This window comes from Apodemus sylvaticus, chromosome 18, assembly GCF_947179515.1.
Source record: "Apodemus sylvaticus chromosome 18, mApoSyl1.1, whole genome shotgun sequence".
Taxonomy (NCBI): Eukaryota; Metazoa; Chordata; class Mammalia; order Rodentia; family Muridae; genus Apodemus; species Apodemus sylvaticus.
In genome coordinates, this window is record NC_067489.1 from 31,165,206 (window position 1) to 31,184,002 (window position 18,797).

General features: G+C 48.5%; 1 protein-coding gene across 6 annotated transcripts in view; it reads right to left on the reverse strand.

Moving 5' to 3' along the window:
- Rbpms (RNA binding protein, mRNA processing factor) overlaps positions 1 to 18,797 on the reverse strand; it is a 151,005-nt gene that overhangs the window by 24,190 nt on the left and 108,018 nt on the right. The window lies entirely within an intron of this gene.

Consider the following 18,797-nt stretch of genomic DNA (forward strand, 5'->3'; position numbering starts at 1 on the left):
TTCAGGGAACAATGGGTTACTGGCAGGACCCCAACAGGCCAGAACTCCAAGGCTGTGTGTAGCTGTTACTGTGTGTCAGTCTTGTTAGGGACAAAAAAACCACGATAAAGCGCTTTCCATCTTGTCCTCAAACTAAAGGGCCAAACACTGGGACCACGGGACACTTAGAACATTACAAACTCAAAGACGTGAAGGATCCTGAATGTTCCAATTCAATCTCCCGAAAGATGGCATAAGAAGGATTAGCGGCTGTTTATTCTGACTGCCTGGTCTGAAAGTTCCTTGTGTGGCCCAGACTCTACTCAAGTCAACCTGCAGCTGCCAGATGGAAGGGCCTCTGCCCAGCAGCCCAGTGCGAGCTGTCAGAGCAGAGGTGAGTGCACTCGTGAGAGACTGCTTGCGGGACCCCGAAGCGGCCATCTCAGTATTTGCTTTTCTCACCTGTCAACATCTGAAACCAAGCACACAGAGGATGCTTCCCGAGACAGCCAAGGGAGGCCGGAAAGGGCCACTGTAAAAAGCCATTAGTAACTGCCCTACTAGGCAACCCAGAAATGCAGGGGACGTGTGACCAGAGGTCAAGGGTCACTTCCCTTTTCACCATTTCCAAGCAACCTGCCACCCTCCATCCTCCCGTGCCCCAGAAACGCTGGGCCTTCAGTAATAGTGAAGGGAGGACGGCGAACAGCTCTCTGTGCTGGGTGTGTCATGGGTAAGATCTACAGAGCAGCCTGGAAACCGAAAGAGGGCCTGCAGGCTAGAGTAGGTGAGACGGGGTGGGGGTGGTGCTTGTTCCTGCCTGGGCACAACTCCTCCTCAGCTGCCAGGGGGAATGGATAACCCTCATGCACAGGTCATGCTGATCTCCAGACAGACAGGATCATAAAGGCACTCGCCTTTAATCCCAGCACTTGGGAGGCAGAGGCAGGCGGATTTCTGAGTTCGAGGCTGGCCTGGTCTACAGAGTGAGTTCTAAGATAGCCAGAGCTACACAGAAAAACCCTGTCTCGAAAAAACCAAAACAACAACCAAAACAAACAAACAAACAAACAAACCCCAAAACTCTGGTGAAAATGGACTGAGAATCCAGGTGGCAGAGACCAGTGCTAATTACTAAGTGTGAAACTAATTGCACGCCTGTAATCCCAGCACCCTGGAAGGTAGAGGCAGGTGGATTTCTGAGTTCGAGGTCAGCCTGGTCTACAGAGTGAGCTCCAGGGCTATACAGAGAAACCCTGTTACCATTTAGCAGGGGAAATAATGGCACCACTAATTACTTTTTAAAAAAATCACCAAGTCTACACATCTACTTCAAGCCCGGGGGTGGGGGTGGGGAGGTGGTTTTGCGCAGCCAAGCTCAGGAAGGCTTGGGGAACCCAGAGGGTGGAGGGAGAGCCCTGCAGACCCTGCATGTCCCGGCCTGAAGGGACATGTGCTTTCTATCAGAGCTGCTCTTCTGGGAACCAACCGCTGCTGGGACCGAGACCTTGGATTTTAAATAACCAACCACGCTCAGAAAAGGCGAGCTATTATTGTTGTTATTGTTATTTTAGCTACCAGACTATTTTAAGACATTCTGCGTCTTTTATAAAAGTCAAGAGAGTCTCATGCCCTGGTGCACTCCTAGCTAGCTCTTGTTTACTGGGCCTGATGTGACGCAGGAAACCCTTAGAGCTAACTGTCAACCGGCGTCAACTGGTAGAAGCCAGCGGAGGGGAGCGCTTGGACTGCGGCTGGTCTGTGGTCCCCAAATCACGCTATTAGCAGGAGGTGACGGACTCCAGGGACTGGTGGAGAAGCCCAAGGCCAGCAGAGAGTGTGTCCTTCTGACAGTCTGCAAAATGTGACTTCCCACCCGCAGGAGCGCTCAGCAGTCTCACATGCAATCAACAAGCGAGCAAACATCACCCGGCAGCACAATGCTCCCTTCTTCGACCACCCAGGAATATTTTCAGCTGCATTTTGTAAATGTGAGGAAATTTCGTAGCTCCACAAATACCTTGAAGGAGAAATCCCGCCTCATCCCATTTAAGTGTGATTACAAGGGCTGAGATTATTCGCTGGTTATTTTTTGGCACCGCCATGAAGCTGGCGAACCGTGGGGCAGTTGGCTTTTCTCCAGAAGGTTAGCTTATCATATTCTCACAATACAGAGCGAACTAAGTGGGAGGGGCAGGAGGACCTCGAAGCCGTGGTGGAATCAGACCTCCTGAGTGATGTAATGGAAGACTTCCAAGCCTTTCAACATGTTCGTCCCTTCCTGGTACTGTGTGGTACCCGGGAGCCACTCACCTAAGGACAGTCGTTTGGATGCAGCTCAACAGAATGGGATCCCCCGACATCCCCTAAATGTTGGGGATGAGCTGGCCACAGCACGGCGTGGTTAGGGTGAGCCTTGGCACACCTAAGCATTCCTCCCCCCCCCCCCCCCCACTTCCAAATCCCTTGACTGTCCAGAGACTGCTCCTACTTGGGTTACAACCTACACCTGGAAGCAGTCCTCACCGGCTCAAACTCTAAAAACACCCCCTTCTAAGAACCTGGCTCTCTGCTTGCTAATAGGGTCTTGAGAGAATGACAGGGTTCCAGAGGGAGACCTGCCCTGGGACGGCACTTAAATGACGGAGCAGGCACAGGCCTGAAGAGAGCAGCTACAACCCCCCCAACCATCGTTCCTTCTACCCAAGGACCAGGGGGTCAAACACAACCCAGAGAGAGTCCAACTCTTGAGCACCCACGGTAGACAGATGTGGGGAGCGAGGGCTTTGCATCTGGGCTTATCCGGACCTCCCAAGAGGCTGGGCAAGTCCTTTCCCACATCACAGCTCACCCGACGACGGCCCCACACCCTTTCTCCTTTTGCAACTCTGGGTGACTTGTAAAGGGCCTTAAAGATAGATACAAACAAACCCCAGACCCAAGAACAGGTGATCTAAACAGCTCCAGTTACATCCTGAGGAACAAGGACTCCAGGTTCCCGCTAACCTCTCCACAGAAGGGAAGCACTGATGGCAGGAGCCTGAGGTATCACCTCAGGTGTGGAGCCAGCCGGGCAGAGGCCTCGCTTCTGTTCCAAGTGGAACCTTTAAGGGAACTAGGGTCAAAGAACTTCCCAGATATTTAGTTTTGCCTCCTAGAAGGTTCTATTGGGCTGCACAATAATACGCTCACTGCACGACACACCAAGAGCAAACACGCCCGACACACCTGCCTGCCTCCATCCCAACTCTAGGAAGGATGCTCCTTAGACTGTTGTTCAGACAGCAGGCACAATAGATTGTCACCATGGGCCTGGACTCAACCTTACCATGCAGTCTGACATCAGCCACTCATAGTGCACTAGAGGAGTGTCTCTTGAAATTCTCTTGCTTGCCACCCTAAAATGCATAATCTGGTCTCACCTTTTCGAAGCCCCTGTGCAGCCCTTCACTCCCAGGATGGTCTAAAAATTCCCGGATTTCTTGCTTTCCCTGTGGTCCAGGCTCAGACTGCATCCCTACCCAAGCAAACCAAAGGGCCCCACTTGGGGTAAGCTCCAACTCCAGCACGTGTAAGCTCAACACGGAACTAACAAAGAGTCTACAGCTAATAATGAAGACAGATATCCCATCCTGCCTCCGCAGAGCAGAACTAAATCATAGGCACTTCTCTGATGGGAAGAAGGCATACAAAGGAGCACCAAGGTCTAAAACCCCCAAGTTAATTTACAGGAACCCAGGTCTCTTTCTCATTCAGCGGTCTGTTGTACATTATCCACCCCTACCCCAGATCCCCTGCCCCTGCCCAGGTAACTCGATATTAGAGATGGGAGTGGGAGACCCCAAGGGTGGGGTGGGGAGTGGTGTTCAGTTCTAGCTCTTAGAACACCCAACTTATTATAATAAACTAAAGGACAGAGAATTAGAAACCAGAAAGCTTTTTTAACTTTTAAAAATATTTGTTTGTTTGTTTGTTTATGTTTTTTAAGACAGTTTCTCTGCGCAGTTCTGCTGTCTTGGAACTCAAGAGATCCTCCTGCCTCTGCCTCCCGGGAGCCAGAGTCAAAGGTGTGTGCCACATGCCTCAGCTTCAGAAAGGCGTTTTAGAAGATTTTAGCCAGGAAAATCAGTGGCCATGACGTGGAAGGCCTAAATGTTCCTGTTATTGTTATTTTTCTTTCTTCCCCCAAACAGGGTCTCTCTGTGTACAACAGGCTGTCCTCAAACTCCATCTGCCCCTCCCGCCCTAGTGCTGGAATTAAAGGCATGCGCCAGCACTGACTGGCTGAAACGGTTTTTAATTGAGAAGAACAAAAACAAAACAAAACAAAACAAACAAACAAAAAAACCAAAAACAAGAAAAATAAATCCTTCTATTAGCGGGTGGGGGGGGTAGAGGGGGGCTCACCTCGCCTGTATAGCTCAGCAAGAAGCTTAAGTCCCCCCCAAAGTCATCCTGCTCGTGACCCCTCTTTTAAGGACTGACTCACCAGGACGCTCTTTCTATCAAGTGGGCATTGGGAAGAAGGAATCCCGTCCCCACACGATTGCAACGCTCGCTATTGAGGGCTGCCTTGCAGAGGAGATGCTCGTCTCTACAGAGATATTTCAACTAAGCACGTTAGGGAAGACGTCACACACTTAAGGCCTGAGCCTATATCATCTACGGCTGACTGTGTCCGTTCTGTCCCGTGCTGCCTTTCAGAGGCACGAGGAAATGGAGGCAGAGTGCCGTGTGGAGTCTAGTTACTATGCATGAGAGAAACTGGAGCAATCCAGATCTGCGGGCCGCAGACCCCTTACTGCTGCTGCTGCTGCTGCTGCTGCTGCTGCTGCTGCTACACTTTCTTGCCTCCACATGCAGGTCACCACCCTCCACTGGCTGCAAAGACACACTCCTGCTTCAGCCTGAGCAGGCGCCTGTCTGTCAGTGGCTCTCAGCACCTCCCCAAGGTCTGCCCAACACAGCAACAGGCCCTCGGGGATGCTGGCTGAGCATGTGCCCAAGACCGTGCAGTCTTCAGTCCCCGACAGTCACATTCCTGTGTGGCCCCGCTGGTCCACAGGAAGACATCCAGTGCAATCACAGTTTAAATGAATCTGCTTCCTGTGTAAGGGGCAGCTCTTGAAGGAAGAAAACTGTCCCTCCAGAGAGACTACAATGTTCCATTCCTGTTCCCTCCATGGGCGCATTTTCCTTCCTGTTCCACCCTGTGGCCTGCAGGTGCATCGGCGAGGGCTAGCTCTCTCTGGTCAAGTCCATTCCCAGGCCTGCGTGGACTGAACTCAGCCCTAAGCATCTGCTGGGCCGACAGACAGCTGCAATCAGGCTGTTGACGAGAAGCACTAGTTTCATGTCATGTGGGCAACATGGGGACATCTGCTTGGCTTAGCTTGACAGAGGCTGGGATCATCTGGGAGGAAGAAACCTCAGTTGAGAGAACGCCTCTATCAGCTCGGCCTGTGGGTATGATTGATGGGGAAGGCACAATTCACTATGGGTAGTGTCACACCGCGGGTGGCCAGTGGGTTAAGAAAGCAAGCCAACAGAAGGCAAACTTCTCTTTGCATACATGCACTGAATGAACACGGGCACGTGCTCTGTGTAAGTGCCCGTGCGTGACAGAAGGTCCCAAGCATACCTTATACAAACCAAGAAATGTAACTACCTTTACAGATGCAACAAAGACCAGTACCTAGCTTATGAACTGGGTATTCATAATGAGAATTATGAATTTCACACCACTAGAAAGCAGGTAACCCAAAGGCTAAAAAGGAGCAATATTCATCAGCCAGTAAGGTCCTACTTGAGTAAGGAGTGAAAACATTTCAGATAAATAACTGAAAAAGTTGTAATGTTTTCCCAGATCCTCATAGGATTTTAAACCAACGCTGTGATTAGGATCTAGCTAGCCGGCTTGGTACATCAAAGTGCTTGTTGTGCATATTTGAGTCCTTAGAACCCAAGAAAAGCAAATCCGACAGCAGGCACCTCTGACCCCAGTGATAATTCCCAGAGACAGGGAAGCCATCCAAGAAGCACATGGACCACCTAGCCTGGGACACAGTGAAGCAGGAGAGAGGGAGAGAGAGAGAGGGAGAGAGAGAGAGAGAGAGAGAGAGAGAGAGAGAGAGAGAGAGAGAGAGAGAGAGAGAGAGGGAGGGAGGGAGGGAGGGAGGGAGGGAGGGAGGGAGGGAGGGAGAGAGAGAAAGAGAGAGAAAAGAGCGCACTGCTTCAACATCAGAGTGGACAGTGGGAACCGGCTGCTTTACAGTGTCCTCTGAGCTCCATGCCCACACCCAAACTCACCCCACTCTGCACATGCTTATGTGCAAACACACACACACACACACACACTGCAGTGAAAACAGGTTGGTGGCTCACAGCCACAATCTCAGGTCTTGGAAGGTAGAAGCAGGAGGATCAACCTGTCTACAGAAGACCCTGACTCCCAATGATAACCACAGAGCCGGCTTGTCCAGTGGGATGTCTTAGCGATTTCGAGCTAAGAGCTAACTCTGAGTTGCTAACAATAAGAGTCCTTACCCCACCCTTACCAGGATATCCGCCTCCTCCCCACCCTCCTGGATGCAGGACGTATATCTGAGGCAAACAGGCCAAATCAAGAGACTGGCATTTGAAATCAATGTGTCGTCAATGTCAAAAGGTCCCAGGCACACACAAGAGCGAACACTGGCCTTCCCACCCCTTCCTGCCTGACTGGGGCGTGGGGGGGGGGCGGGGGGGGAGAGGGGGGAGAGATGGGCAGAACTTAAAGGATGCAGCCAGTGACCAGATCTCAGGAGTGCCTCAGCTCCTCCCTGGCTCTCCAGAAGGCCCCTCCCTCTGCCAGCACTGTTTAGTGTTAAGTCACTGAAAACACAGGAGGTAAAGGATTTAAAAGTACTTAAATTATCACCTAGGGTTAACAGTGTTACTTCGAGGGATGAATTCTACACCTGAGAAGCTACAGAACCGTTCTAGTATCAAAACCAAGGTTCCAGCAACAGAACTGGTCATTAGCGAGCGTGCGTAGGAAGGCCAAGCTGTGTGGCTGTTTGGTTTTCAGACAGGGCTTCTCTGTTTAACCGCCCTGGCTGTCCAGGAACTCAGAGACTGTCTAAAGTGGCATGTGCCACTAAACCTGGCTCCAACGGTATCACTTAATGGCTTTCTGTATGACTTGGCTGTCTATGCTTAATTAAAAGCCACAACATGCTGATCGACTTTAAAGAAAGGTCTTTAAATGGTATGATTAATGATTGAAACGCTAAAGTTTTATTAAGGGAGCTGAGAAATATGAACACACCCGCTTTATACACTGCACAGATCACCTTCCGTCCAATATTCACTTCTATTTGGGGGAAGCTTTAGAGACTTGTGATAGGAGATGACACAGCTCACCTTGGGGGTGCAGTGGAGGGGAGGAGGCATTCTAGACAAGCTGTAACCTCTCCTTTACACTATCAGACTATTCAGGGGACCCCGGAAGTGTCCTCAGGCATCTCCAACTGGAGGAAGAGGAAGGCCAAATAAACCCCAAGCTACAGGCAGGAAGGTCTAGCCTGACAACTCTCCAAAGCCCTGCCTCAGCATCGCCATTCCTGGAGAACTGTAGCCCTGCTGTGCACAGGCAGAAGTCTTCTAGCCTCCTATGCTAAATCAATTAAGTGTTTTCCTTCCTTTCCCAATTTGTTTCCAAATTTAAGATAGGAGGAAATTATGCCATGAGTTTGTGAATCTAAGACCTGGAAACAAACAAAACAAAGCTGTCGATCCTACAGGGGAAGGTCAGCTTTAAGAGTGCTTCATGAGCCAGAGAGGACAGGACAATTGAGAGAGAGAGAGAGAGAGAGAGAGAGAGAGAGAGAGAGAGAGAGAGAGAGAGAAGCCCTGCCTCAAGAGAAAAGAAAAGAGTGACAGGGGACATGACACCCCCTTCCATGTGAACATACACTGATACAAATGAATAAGTCTTCTGACAATGGCTTTTAAGGGCTGGAGTGTGGCTGAGGCAGCAGGGGACCCTGCAAACTTTTTTCCCAGTCTGATCCCAGTGCCCCTGACTAAGCTCTCTAGAACTCTCTGGTCTCTGAATGGGTAAGCTCCAAGCCAGTGAGACGCCTCTCTAAGGAGGTGGCCAGCGTTCCTGAGGATGAGAAAGAGGCGCGCCCAGCATACATGCACATCTTAACAGGAGATTTCTTCTAGATCATTACCCAATGGGGGGGGCGGCTAACTTTCTGGGCTGGAGAGACGGCGCAATAGTTACAGACCCACACAGGATAACCACCTGTTGGCAAACAGCAAACAAACAAACAGCCTGAGACATCCTGTGTCAAAATGCCAACCAATAAGCCTTACAGTGCGCCCCTCTCCCTCAGTTTTGGGGAGGGTTTTGGCTTTGGGAATTGAACAAGGCCAGGAGAACTAGGAGGGCTCCAGGTAAGATTAAAATAGAGAGAGTCAGTCAGTGTGAATAAATGAAGCCCATAGAACTAAACGTACATCAATTTGTTCAGGGGTTACACGCTCAGATTTTGGTCAACATCAATACCTACTGTGAACCAAATGGCAGGTAGCGACTCTTGATTTTACTTTTTCAGTTGGAACAGCTTGCTAATTCCTGCTAAAACTGCCAGGATCCTGGACGCCCCGGCACAGTATGTGCTTCAAAACAAAACAGACCAGGGCCACGAAATGTCACAGCTTCTAGGGAACAAGTCACTAGACAAGAGCACTGGCGACTCGAATGGGAGCAGACCCGGCAACACAACTGACTTCCTTGTATCAGGTTTCTATAGCATGACCCCATCTGAAGCTGCGAACCCCCCAGAGGCTGGTCAGGGAGATCACAGGTGAGACCAGCCAAGTGACTAACAGAACAGAACGGAACCAAAGCCAAGGCATGAAAACAGGCGAGGACTTGGAAAGAGGCAGGGCTCAGTGGGAATGAGATGAGAAGGGGGAGGGGCATGAACGAAGAAAATACACGTGTGAAACTGTTCAAGAATGGGGGCGGGGCTAGCAAGGTTACAAAGCCTAAAAAGGAATCTGAGACGCACACATTAGGGGCGCACAAGCTGGCACGTGCAGGAGAAAGGAGTCAGGATACACTCTGGAGATGAGATCAACATTGCTGGGGCCATAGGGAATCTCTTTGTCCTTCAAAGATGTGTGTGTGTGTGTGTGTGTGTGTGTGTGTGTGTGTGTGTGTGTGTGATGGTGGTGGTCTGGAGGATCTTCGGGCATCTCTAAGTATCTCTCCATCCTTGACATTTATTCTCATATAAGAAAACAGATGATGGGGCCCCGGGACAGTTTCTCCCTTTCTTTTGTGCCTTCTTTGTCTTGTCTGGTTCTTTTTGCCTAGAGTTGAGTTGTCTTCAATTTCTAAGAGCTGTGCTTACAGCCTATATTATTATAGACTGTTACAGTCTCCTGTTTAAGATGCACAGGCCTCCATAAGAGCAGAAGGCTTTCTTTAAAAGGCTCCGTGCATGCCCTCCAGCTGTGCCCAGGGACTCTGACTTGCTCAAAGGTCTGGTTCATTAAACAGTCACTCAAGCGCCTTTGGAGCGTCTGACTCCATTTCCTTGAGCATCCATCAAGGCCCCAAGCTACGTTCCCAAAGCAGCCCGAGGCACCCCGCACCCAGTCCTGACTGGTTAGGCTTGCTTCGGTTCCTTTCTACGGAGATTTCACAAGTTTGAGAGCCACGACAAACACCGGTATTTCAAAGTGCAGCCTCTGTCCCACGGTCGACTTCCAGTGAGATGGACAGTTACGACTTTGCAAATGCTGGCCCAAGAGAGCCCTTCCCACCCTCTCATTCCTGAGGACTGTACTCATTGTGGGGCAATAGACAAGCGACAAGCAGAGTTCCTTTACAAAAAACAGGGCACCCCAACCTGGCTAAAGGCTTCTGAAAGTCAAACGGAAGCTGGAGGCGCCTTAGACCAAGGCTCCGAGCTTCCCAGGCTGACCAACGAGTCAATGATGCTGCAGCAGCAGCATCTCTAAAAGGAGCTCTGGCCAGACCCCAGGGGAAAAGCAGGAGTGTGTGCAGTCGGCAGGGGGGCTGACAGGAGCTTCTCGGGCAGGTAAGACACACAGGAACCATGAGGGAGTCTTCTGAGGTGGTCAGCTCATTGTAGGGAAGATTTACGCCCCTTGTCTCTGGCCAGAACTCAAAGAAGGCAGTGGCGAGCATGAGGATGTAACTCAGACGCACTGCTCTTGCGGCTATCTAGGAGGCCTTGGCTTTGCCAGCAAAATAAGACATAAATACACTTAATTTAATTAAGGAGGAGGAGGAAGAGGAGGAGAAGGAGAAGGGAGCTCAGGGCAGCTCAGGACCCTGTCACCTACTGAAGCATGATGCTAGCTCAACATACAGAATGACAGGCGTTTGTGCATTGCTGGGGTTGTGCTATACATAGTGACACGATCTATTTTTCATTCACTGTTCTGTGCACATCTTCATACCTATAAACACAGCTGTCTTATGTTTAACCATTTAGCACAGCTCTATCTAATACAACGTTTAATAGTCATACAAGCGGTCCATAGGTGTGAATTAAGGAGCCTTCGTCCTGTTCTTTACAAAATTCTTTTATCAGCATTCTTTTTTGTTGTTGTTGTTTGTTTTTTATTTTTCGAGACAGGTTTCTGTGTGTAGCCCAGGCTGGCCTCAGAAATCCGCCTGCCTCTGTCTCCCAAGTGCTGGATTAAAGGTGTGCGCCACCACTGCCCTGCTCTTTACACAACTCTTACAACCATCTTTGTAATGCTTACCTAACCAGCTTCTAGCTCGGGGTCTGGGCAGATCTTTTCCTGTACCACAGAGGAGGGATACAGGAAAGAGGAGGGATACAGGAAGAAGGATTTAGGAGTAGCCTCAGATTGTACAGATCATCAACACACACACACACACACACACACCCCAAGAAGCCATATAACTGTACAAAGCACCTTGATTGGACAGGTTCACTGAGAGGAAATTAAGGGGACGCTAACAGCTGGGATCTGCGGTAATGTAAAAGTGTATGTGTGAGCATACACGGGAGCGGAGGTCAGGGAGTAACTTTATGAAGTTGGTTCTCACCTTCCGTAGGCTCTTGCCTGCCCGGTGAATAATTATATTTAAAATACAATTTGCTTCTACTTTGCGACTTCTGCTAAAACAAGGAAAACCGAGGCTGGACACTGGTTTTGTTCTTGTTTTAAGACAGGATTTCACTATGTAGCACAGGCTGTGAACTCACACTGTAGCTCAGGCTAGTCCCTAACTCGCTGTTACCTTAGCCTTCAAAATGCTTGACTTCTATTTCTATCTGTGTGCCTGTGCAGGGGTGCGTGTGTGTCATGGGTGTCCCAGCAGGTATGGGGAGATCAGAGCACAATCTGTGGGTTTTATCTCCCAGCACACGGGTCCTGGTGATTGAATTAAGTCATCAGACTTAGTGACCGCCTTTCATCTGCTGGCCCATCTCCTCGTCCCTGCATCTCCTTTACAATCCAACACTATGATTCCTCTCATAATGAATTTCCCTCCTCGCAGATCTCCTGCAGCTACCAATACCCTCCTAACTGGAGACACTGGAGACACTGCTCGCTTTACCCTCTTAAGGACTTGTGTTGATCCCTCCACACACTCTACCACCTCACCCGTGCACCTACCTGGGTAAAATTAGTAATGACTTCTTGAACAAAGCCAGCCCTGTCACCCCGATTTCCCCTCGCCAGGGTCAACAGAGTACCAAACTCACAACAGGGCTCCCCAAGGCATCATGGGAGCATAAGCCCACCTCAAGGTTCCCTGGCCTTCAAAGTCGCTGCCCTTGAAACCACACCCCACACCTAGTGCTGTTAGTTCGGGCAGCCTTCCCTTGGGGGGGGGGGGGGGCGCTGTGTTCCTGCTGACAAGCTTACCCTGGGAATCAGTCCTCAGAAATCTAGATTTCTGTCGAGGAAGTGCATGTGAGGCCGGTGAATACAAACAGGTCTTGGTCAAATAGTAACAGAGATGAGGCTACAATGAACTAATAACAATAAGTATTTATCACACACCAACTACAGACTGTACAAAGCCTGCTCTCACCACAGAGGGAACCCAGAGACTAGAAGACAGGACGGAAAAGCAAGGCCCTGAAGCGTGTACTCCTGTGATCCCAGCACTTGAGGGGGAAGATGGGGGCTGTGAGTCTGGGATAGCCTGCACTACACAAGACCCTCTTCTACCACCGCTGCCGCTGCCGCCACCACAAGGAATAAAAATACGACAGATTCAACAAAAGGAACAAACAGTTCTGTAGCAGCAAACCCATATCGTAGGATGGTTAGCCTACATGTGGAGAGTCCCGAGGGGGTCTACAGAGGAAGTGATGAGTAAGGGGGCTTCTGAAGGACAAGCAGTTAACCATAAAGGACCTAAAGCACGGTAACGAGTCTAAGAAAAAGTTTTGAAGCAAAGAGAACATGGCAGACTCTCTTTGACCTTTGAATCCTCCTCTAGACAGCAGAGAGCATGCCTGGGTATGAGGATCAGTGGTGGGGCCAGTCAGAGCGTGTCCGCTGCGAAGACTCTGTTTAGGGGCTACGCTGCTATCTTCAGGGTTTCCAGGCTATGAGGTGGCTCCGGTAATAAAACAGCTTGATGACCTGAGATCAATCCCTGGAACCTGAATGGCAGCAGAAACAAATTCTCCTCCAAGTTGTTCTCTGACCACCACACTCACGTCATGGCATGCACATACATGTGCACGTATGTATGTGCACACGCAGATCATGCCTATTATCATGGCTGCTACTAATCTAGGACTAAAACAGATAAAACACTTTTAAACAACTCAATGCATAGATGTATAAATCTAAGTGGTGAGGAATTCTTTTACACACCTATAGTTTATTCAGAAAGGAGTGAAGGGGGGACAGGCGGTGGTGGCGCACACCTTTAATCCCAGCACTTGGGAGGCAGAGGCAGGCAGATCTCTGTAAGTTTAAGGCCAGCCTGGTCTACAAGGCCAGCCTGGTCTACAGAGCAAGTTCAAGGCTAGCCAAGGCTACACAGAGAAACCTTGTCTTGAAAAGCAGCAACTAAATGGGGGTGGCGCGGCTGGCCCCATGATGGTGACAGAACTGGAGGGGCAGCCTGCTAGCAGCTATAGAGGACGCTCTATCTGGATGAATGCTGGCATCGACCATGATCTATAAGCCTAGTAATAGAACGAAATCAAATGCTCTGGCAACAGCAGTAGCCTACCCTACCTCTTGTCTCCTTCAAAGACTCCATCTTAAAACACTCCTTCCTGAGTCACTTGCAGGATGCACAGAAATCCCAGGGACTTCATGTTTCCGAAGTGAGAAGGCTCAGCTGTGTCCCTGCTCTACACAAGGCTCTACCTTAGAACTTCAGAGACGTTTGCAATGTGCTTGCTGAGGGGAAGCAGAATTCTTTGAAGGAGATAAGAGGTAGGTTAGGCTACTGCTGTTGGCAGAAGCATTTGATTTAGTTCTCTATATTACTGGGCTTACAGAGATGATGGATGACAGTTTCTAAACTTTTTACAGAATTGCTACAGATTCTTCACAGGAGGAGGAGAGGGGAAAGTGAGAGAATGATTACCTGCTTTCTGGTTTTTTTTTTTCTTTCCAGACAATAACAGTTTTCTTTTTGAATATCTTTCCTGGCATTTGTTGATATCATTGTCTGGGTTTTAAGTGAGGTCAGTGTATTCTAATCCTTTAAAAAGTCCTTTCGGACTTAAGCTAGAAACAGAAGGGGGTTAACGTCTATATTTAACATCTCACAATTACTGGAGGTTGTTTATTTAGTTAGCATTTGCCAGAAGTCAAGTTACATTGCTATTTTAGGGAAAGAGCTTAAGAAAGTCAAGAAACATTCATTGTATAATCAAATAATCTTTTAAATAACTTTTAAAGACAGTTTATCAAACACATCTATACTAAATTTATCCAGAGGATACAGCCACTGAAACACAACGTGCTAGGAACGATGAAGGATCAGGCTTGGAGCGTGAGCCTATGTTCCTGGTGCTGGCGTTTTTTATAGATAATATCAATAATTGTCTTTAAAAGACACAATAGAAAGTTGACACAGAAAGCAATCTTATTAGCAAAGGTTGAAATTAAGATCCCACAGCTAACACAGTCCAACGTTACTCTTGACAAATGCATGTGACTGGAGGAGACACAGAAATGGGTGTCACACATGAGACAGAAGCAAGACTATATTGTGTATCTGAGCTTCAGGTGTGGTATTCAATACCATGTGACCTGGGAGGAAGCTAGGAGACCCATTTTATAAAACAATGGTATGATACGTTAATGCATGGCTGTCTATGTAGCAAAAAACTATACTAATTGATATATACACAATTCTTTTTTTGGGGGGGTGGGGGGTGGGGAGTTGGACACAGGGTTTCTGTGTAGCCCTGGCTGTCCTGGGACTCACTCTGTAGGCCAGATTGGCCTCAAACTCAGAAATCCTCCTGCCTCTGCCTCCCAGAGTGCTGGGATAAGAGGTGTGTGCCACCACCGCCCGTCTTACACACAATTCTTTAATCTCAAGAATGGACAAGTATAGAACCAAAGGTAAGGGAAAGCAGGCAAGTAGTACATCCTGATTGCCCATCACCATCAGATAATCCCTGAAAGGATCCAATCAGTATCATTTGCTGATTTATGCTCATTTTACATTAAAAGGCACCCAACCCCTGGCACACTACCTAGACAGGGTCTCATGTACCAAGAGTTGGCCTCAAACTTATGTCACTGAACCTTATGCTGCCCCTGCCTTATTTTTTATTTTTTATTTTTTACTTTTTACTTTTGGATTTGGTTTTTTGAAACAGGGTTTCTCTCTATAGCCCTGGCTGTCCTGGAACTCACTCTGTAGACCAGGCTGGCCTCGAACTCAGAAATCCGCCTGCCTCTGCCTCCCTGAGTACTGGGATTACAGCCGTGCGCCACCACTGCCTGGCTTGCCTCTGCCTCTCAAGTGCTAATTTTATAGACGTGTATGCTGGCCTTCAAAACAGGTTAAATTACAACCAACTCCTGTAGCCAGTTTTAACTACTTAACTACTTTCTTCTTTTTCCCACCCTTTATCTCCGCAGTTTCACCCCCATTACTAGATAGGAAAGAAGGAAGGATACAGGGGGGAGAGAGATGGAGACCCCTGAATCTAATTTCTTTCTCTGTTTCTTCTTTGAGCATGACTCCCCCTGAACAACCATCAGCCACCTACCCCACCTATGGGCTCTAGCACTCCAAACGCCTCACTAACGCAGCTGGCAAAGCCACGCCTCTGGTAGAGCATGAGGCAAATCATAATCAGCTGCTTTGAAGTGGGCCCGCACCCCACACATGAGATTAAAACAAAAGCCTATTCTTAGTAACATTTCTGTGTTTCTAAGGAAACCAAAGTTCCAAAGTATTTGCTATAAACCCTGTCCCCCTTGTTTAGAGAAAGGGTCTCACGTACCTCACACTTTCCTCCCACCTCTTTCTCCAGAATTCTGGGATTCTAGACATGCACCATCATGGCTGGTCTTATGTGGTGCTGAGGGCTGAACGGAGGCTTTGCACGCCGGGCACGCCAGACATACACTCTGCAGAGTGAGCTGCATGCATCCCTAGCCCTAAGTTTTTTCTTTTGTAAAATGCTCCCTCCAGGTGGTGCTTCATTTCAATTTTTTCAGAGGAAACTACCAGACATGCAGTAGCCTCACCATGCTATTTCTGAGAACACTAGAAAAATAACAAGGGGGCTGGAGAGATGGCTCAGTGGTTAAGAACACTGACTGTTCTTCCAGAGGTCCTGAGTTCAATTCCCAGCAACCACAAGGTGGCTCACAGCCATCTGTTATGGGATCCAATGCCCTCTTCTGGTGTGTCAGCTACAATGTACTCATACATAAAATAAATAAATAAATCTTTAAAAAAAAAAAAAAAAAAAAAAAGAAAAATAACAAGGAAAAAAAAAGCAAGTCATATACAACCCCTCTTGCCTTCCCAGTGTCCATCAGCAGTTCTTAAATTCATTAAACCACTTCCTTTCTAAAGCTTTTTGAGGGGAAGCTATGGCGGTGTTTGCCTCTGTAGCTATGAGAGTTGCGTTAGTCAGGATTGAAACCAATATGGAACCGTGTGTCAGCAACACCAGCTCATGGGCACCAGGGTCAGGCAGTCCTGAACCACACAAACCCTCTCACTCCTTTACGTGATGTGCACACCAAAACTCGCCTTCACTGAGGCCATGCTCTGTGTCTCCCTCCATCAAAAGATGCCATCCTTGCCCTGCTCTTAGGCAGTAGAAAGAATGCCTATTATACACAAAAGTCCGTGATCCTCAAAGGCAGGGAAAAAAAAGAAACTCAAGTCAACCCTGATGGTGCACACTCTTCATCTCAGCACCCAGGAGGCAAAGGAAGGCAGATGTCTGTGCATTCTAGGCCAGCCTGGTCTACACAGAGAGCTCCAGGACAACCAGCGCTAGACAATGAGAACTTGGCTCAAAGAGCAAAAGAAAGGGGAAAAAAAATTAAATGAGTGGAGGAAAACCCCAAAACTCACTATAAAAGCGAAAACACAGCTGGGCGGTGGTGGCGCACGCCTTTAATCCCAGCACTTAGGACACAGAGGCAGGTGGATTTCTGAGTTCGAGGCCAGCCTGGTCTACAGAGTGAGTTCCAGGACAGCCAGGGCTACACAGAGAAACCCTGTCTCGGAAAAAAAAAAAAAACCAAACAACAACAACAACAACAACAAAACAAAAACAAAAAACAAAAAAACAACCAGCCAATCAAATTGGTAAGGACCGTAGCATGGATGGATGGATAGATGGAAGGAGGGAGGGAGGGAGGGAGGTAGGGGATTCACAACTGAATCAATCCACAGTCCCTCCTTCCTTCCTCCCAGCAAGGACTCAGCTTCACAGCTGTTAGGGGAAGTGACCGCCATGTACACCTAGGATGCATTCTTGTTCAAAAGGCAGACCTGAACGCAAGCCTAATCGCACCACCCTTTATTGTAAAGCCAACAGAGGGACATAGGAGTCAAGAAGGACCGTGAAGATGAACCAAACAGACTGAAAGGAGGACTTTTTAAATCAAGAAGGCTCACACCTTACCTTTAAAAATCAAAGACAAGAAAATGAAGGGTGGAAAGATAAGTGCTCTAGACTAAAGCCAGCTAAGAGACATTCGTGCACGCTACACTGCCCTGATGTTGCAACACAATCACTGAGAGTATATTTGAAAACACAAGGGTGTGTGTGTGTGTGTCCCAAGCCCCTCGGCAAAAATAAAATAGGAACCACAGACAAACCACGGCCATGGCCCATCTTTCTGTACTCCAGGAAATAGCTCAGTCAGTACAGTGCCTGCTTTGAGAGCTTCCTGAGACCATTCCCTATGGAGGAAAAATGCCAGGCACAGTGGCCTCGTGATGATGGTGGCCTGTGACTTAGATGGTCACAGGCCAGTTTCCTCTAGCTCAACAGGTGAGCACAATGTCTGTCCTCTCACCCCAAATGTTTGCTAAACTCAAGAGAGAATCAGGAGGGGAATTCACTGCTGCTTCCTGTAGCGGGCTGTAAATGTTTGGCCAGCTTGAGCTCCTTGACCTTCAGGGGAACATTTCATTAAAGGACAGAGAGACACGCCTCCACCTCCCGCCACTAATGAAACTACTTTGCTGAAGCAGATAGACAGACAGACAGACAGACAGACACACACACACGGCTTTGGATTTGGTTGTATCACTGCTGAGCCTTTGCAGCCTAAGTTTACTACAGGATGCAGAGAAGACCCAAGACTTCAGTGGCAAGCGCGGTATAGCAGAGGCCTTTCCCCTCGTGGACCTCTCCTGGCAGAGGTCACCTGCCCATCTTTTTCCGATTGAAGAACCTTGCTTACAGGGAAGTCTGTGATTAGAAATCAGTCATGTATTCATGGGTATGAAGTCCACGGGGTCCAAATGTTAGCGGCAGGAGAATAGCCCCATCCCATCAGCTATCTGTATGATTATTTGCTGTTATTACCCACCGTATTAAAATGCTCTCTCTTGGAGAAACAGTTTTCTGCAAAGTATCTGTTGCATTATGATGGGAAAAGACACCAAAGAATATGAAAAAAATTTGTATATACATTTAAAACAGCATGTTCTGAAGCCTTAAAACCACATGCTTAAATGTTCAATTTCTAAACTAATTGAGATATGTGCCTTGGTTATGAATGGAGAAGGCGAAGAGGCTGGGTCATTACCAGGAGGAGTAACTCTGAAAATCAACAGGTGGACAACAGGTGTCTCCCTTCAATAAGGCACAAGCATGCAGAGAGCGCCTCAGGCCCCGCCCCTCCAGGCCACGCTCTGCTGCAGACTGGAGATCTATCTGGTTCCCAGCAGATTCCCAAGGTCACTCAACCAGGAACAGAGGTGAATGTTACAAAAGAAAAGTCTTGAGTAGCTCAGAATGGCCTAGTAATCCCAATCCTCCTGCCCTTTAGGGGTTGATTCTAGGGCTCAGGTAAACTAGACATCTCTCTCAGACTGGCTTAGGACTCTCTGTGTCTCAGGCTTTTTGTCAAACTTGTCTGGAGGCAGAAGGTCTTAGGAATAGGTTTAGGAAAAGACCTGTGCTGGGAGGACAAGCCAGGGGGAAACTGTCAACAGTGCCAAAGAACATGTGTGAGAACGTTGATTAGCACCTGCTCTGCTAAGTGTACTAGATAAAAAGTATTCAGTCAAAAAAAGCCATTAATGGGAATGGATTTTGGGGGGGGGGGGAGGG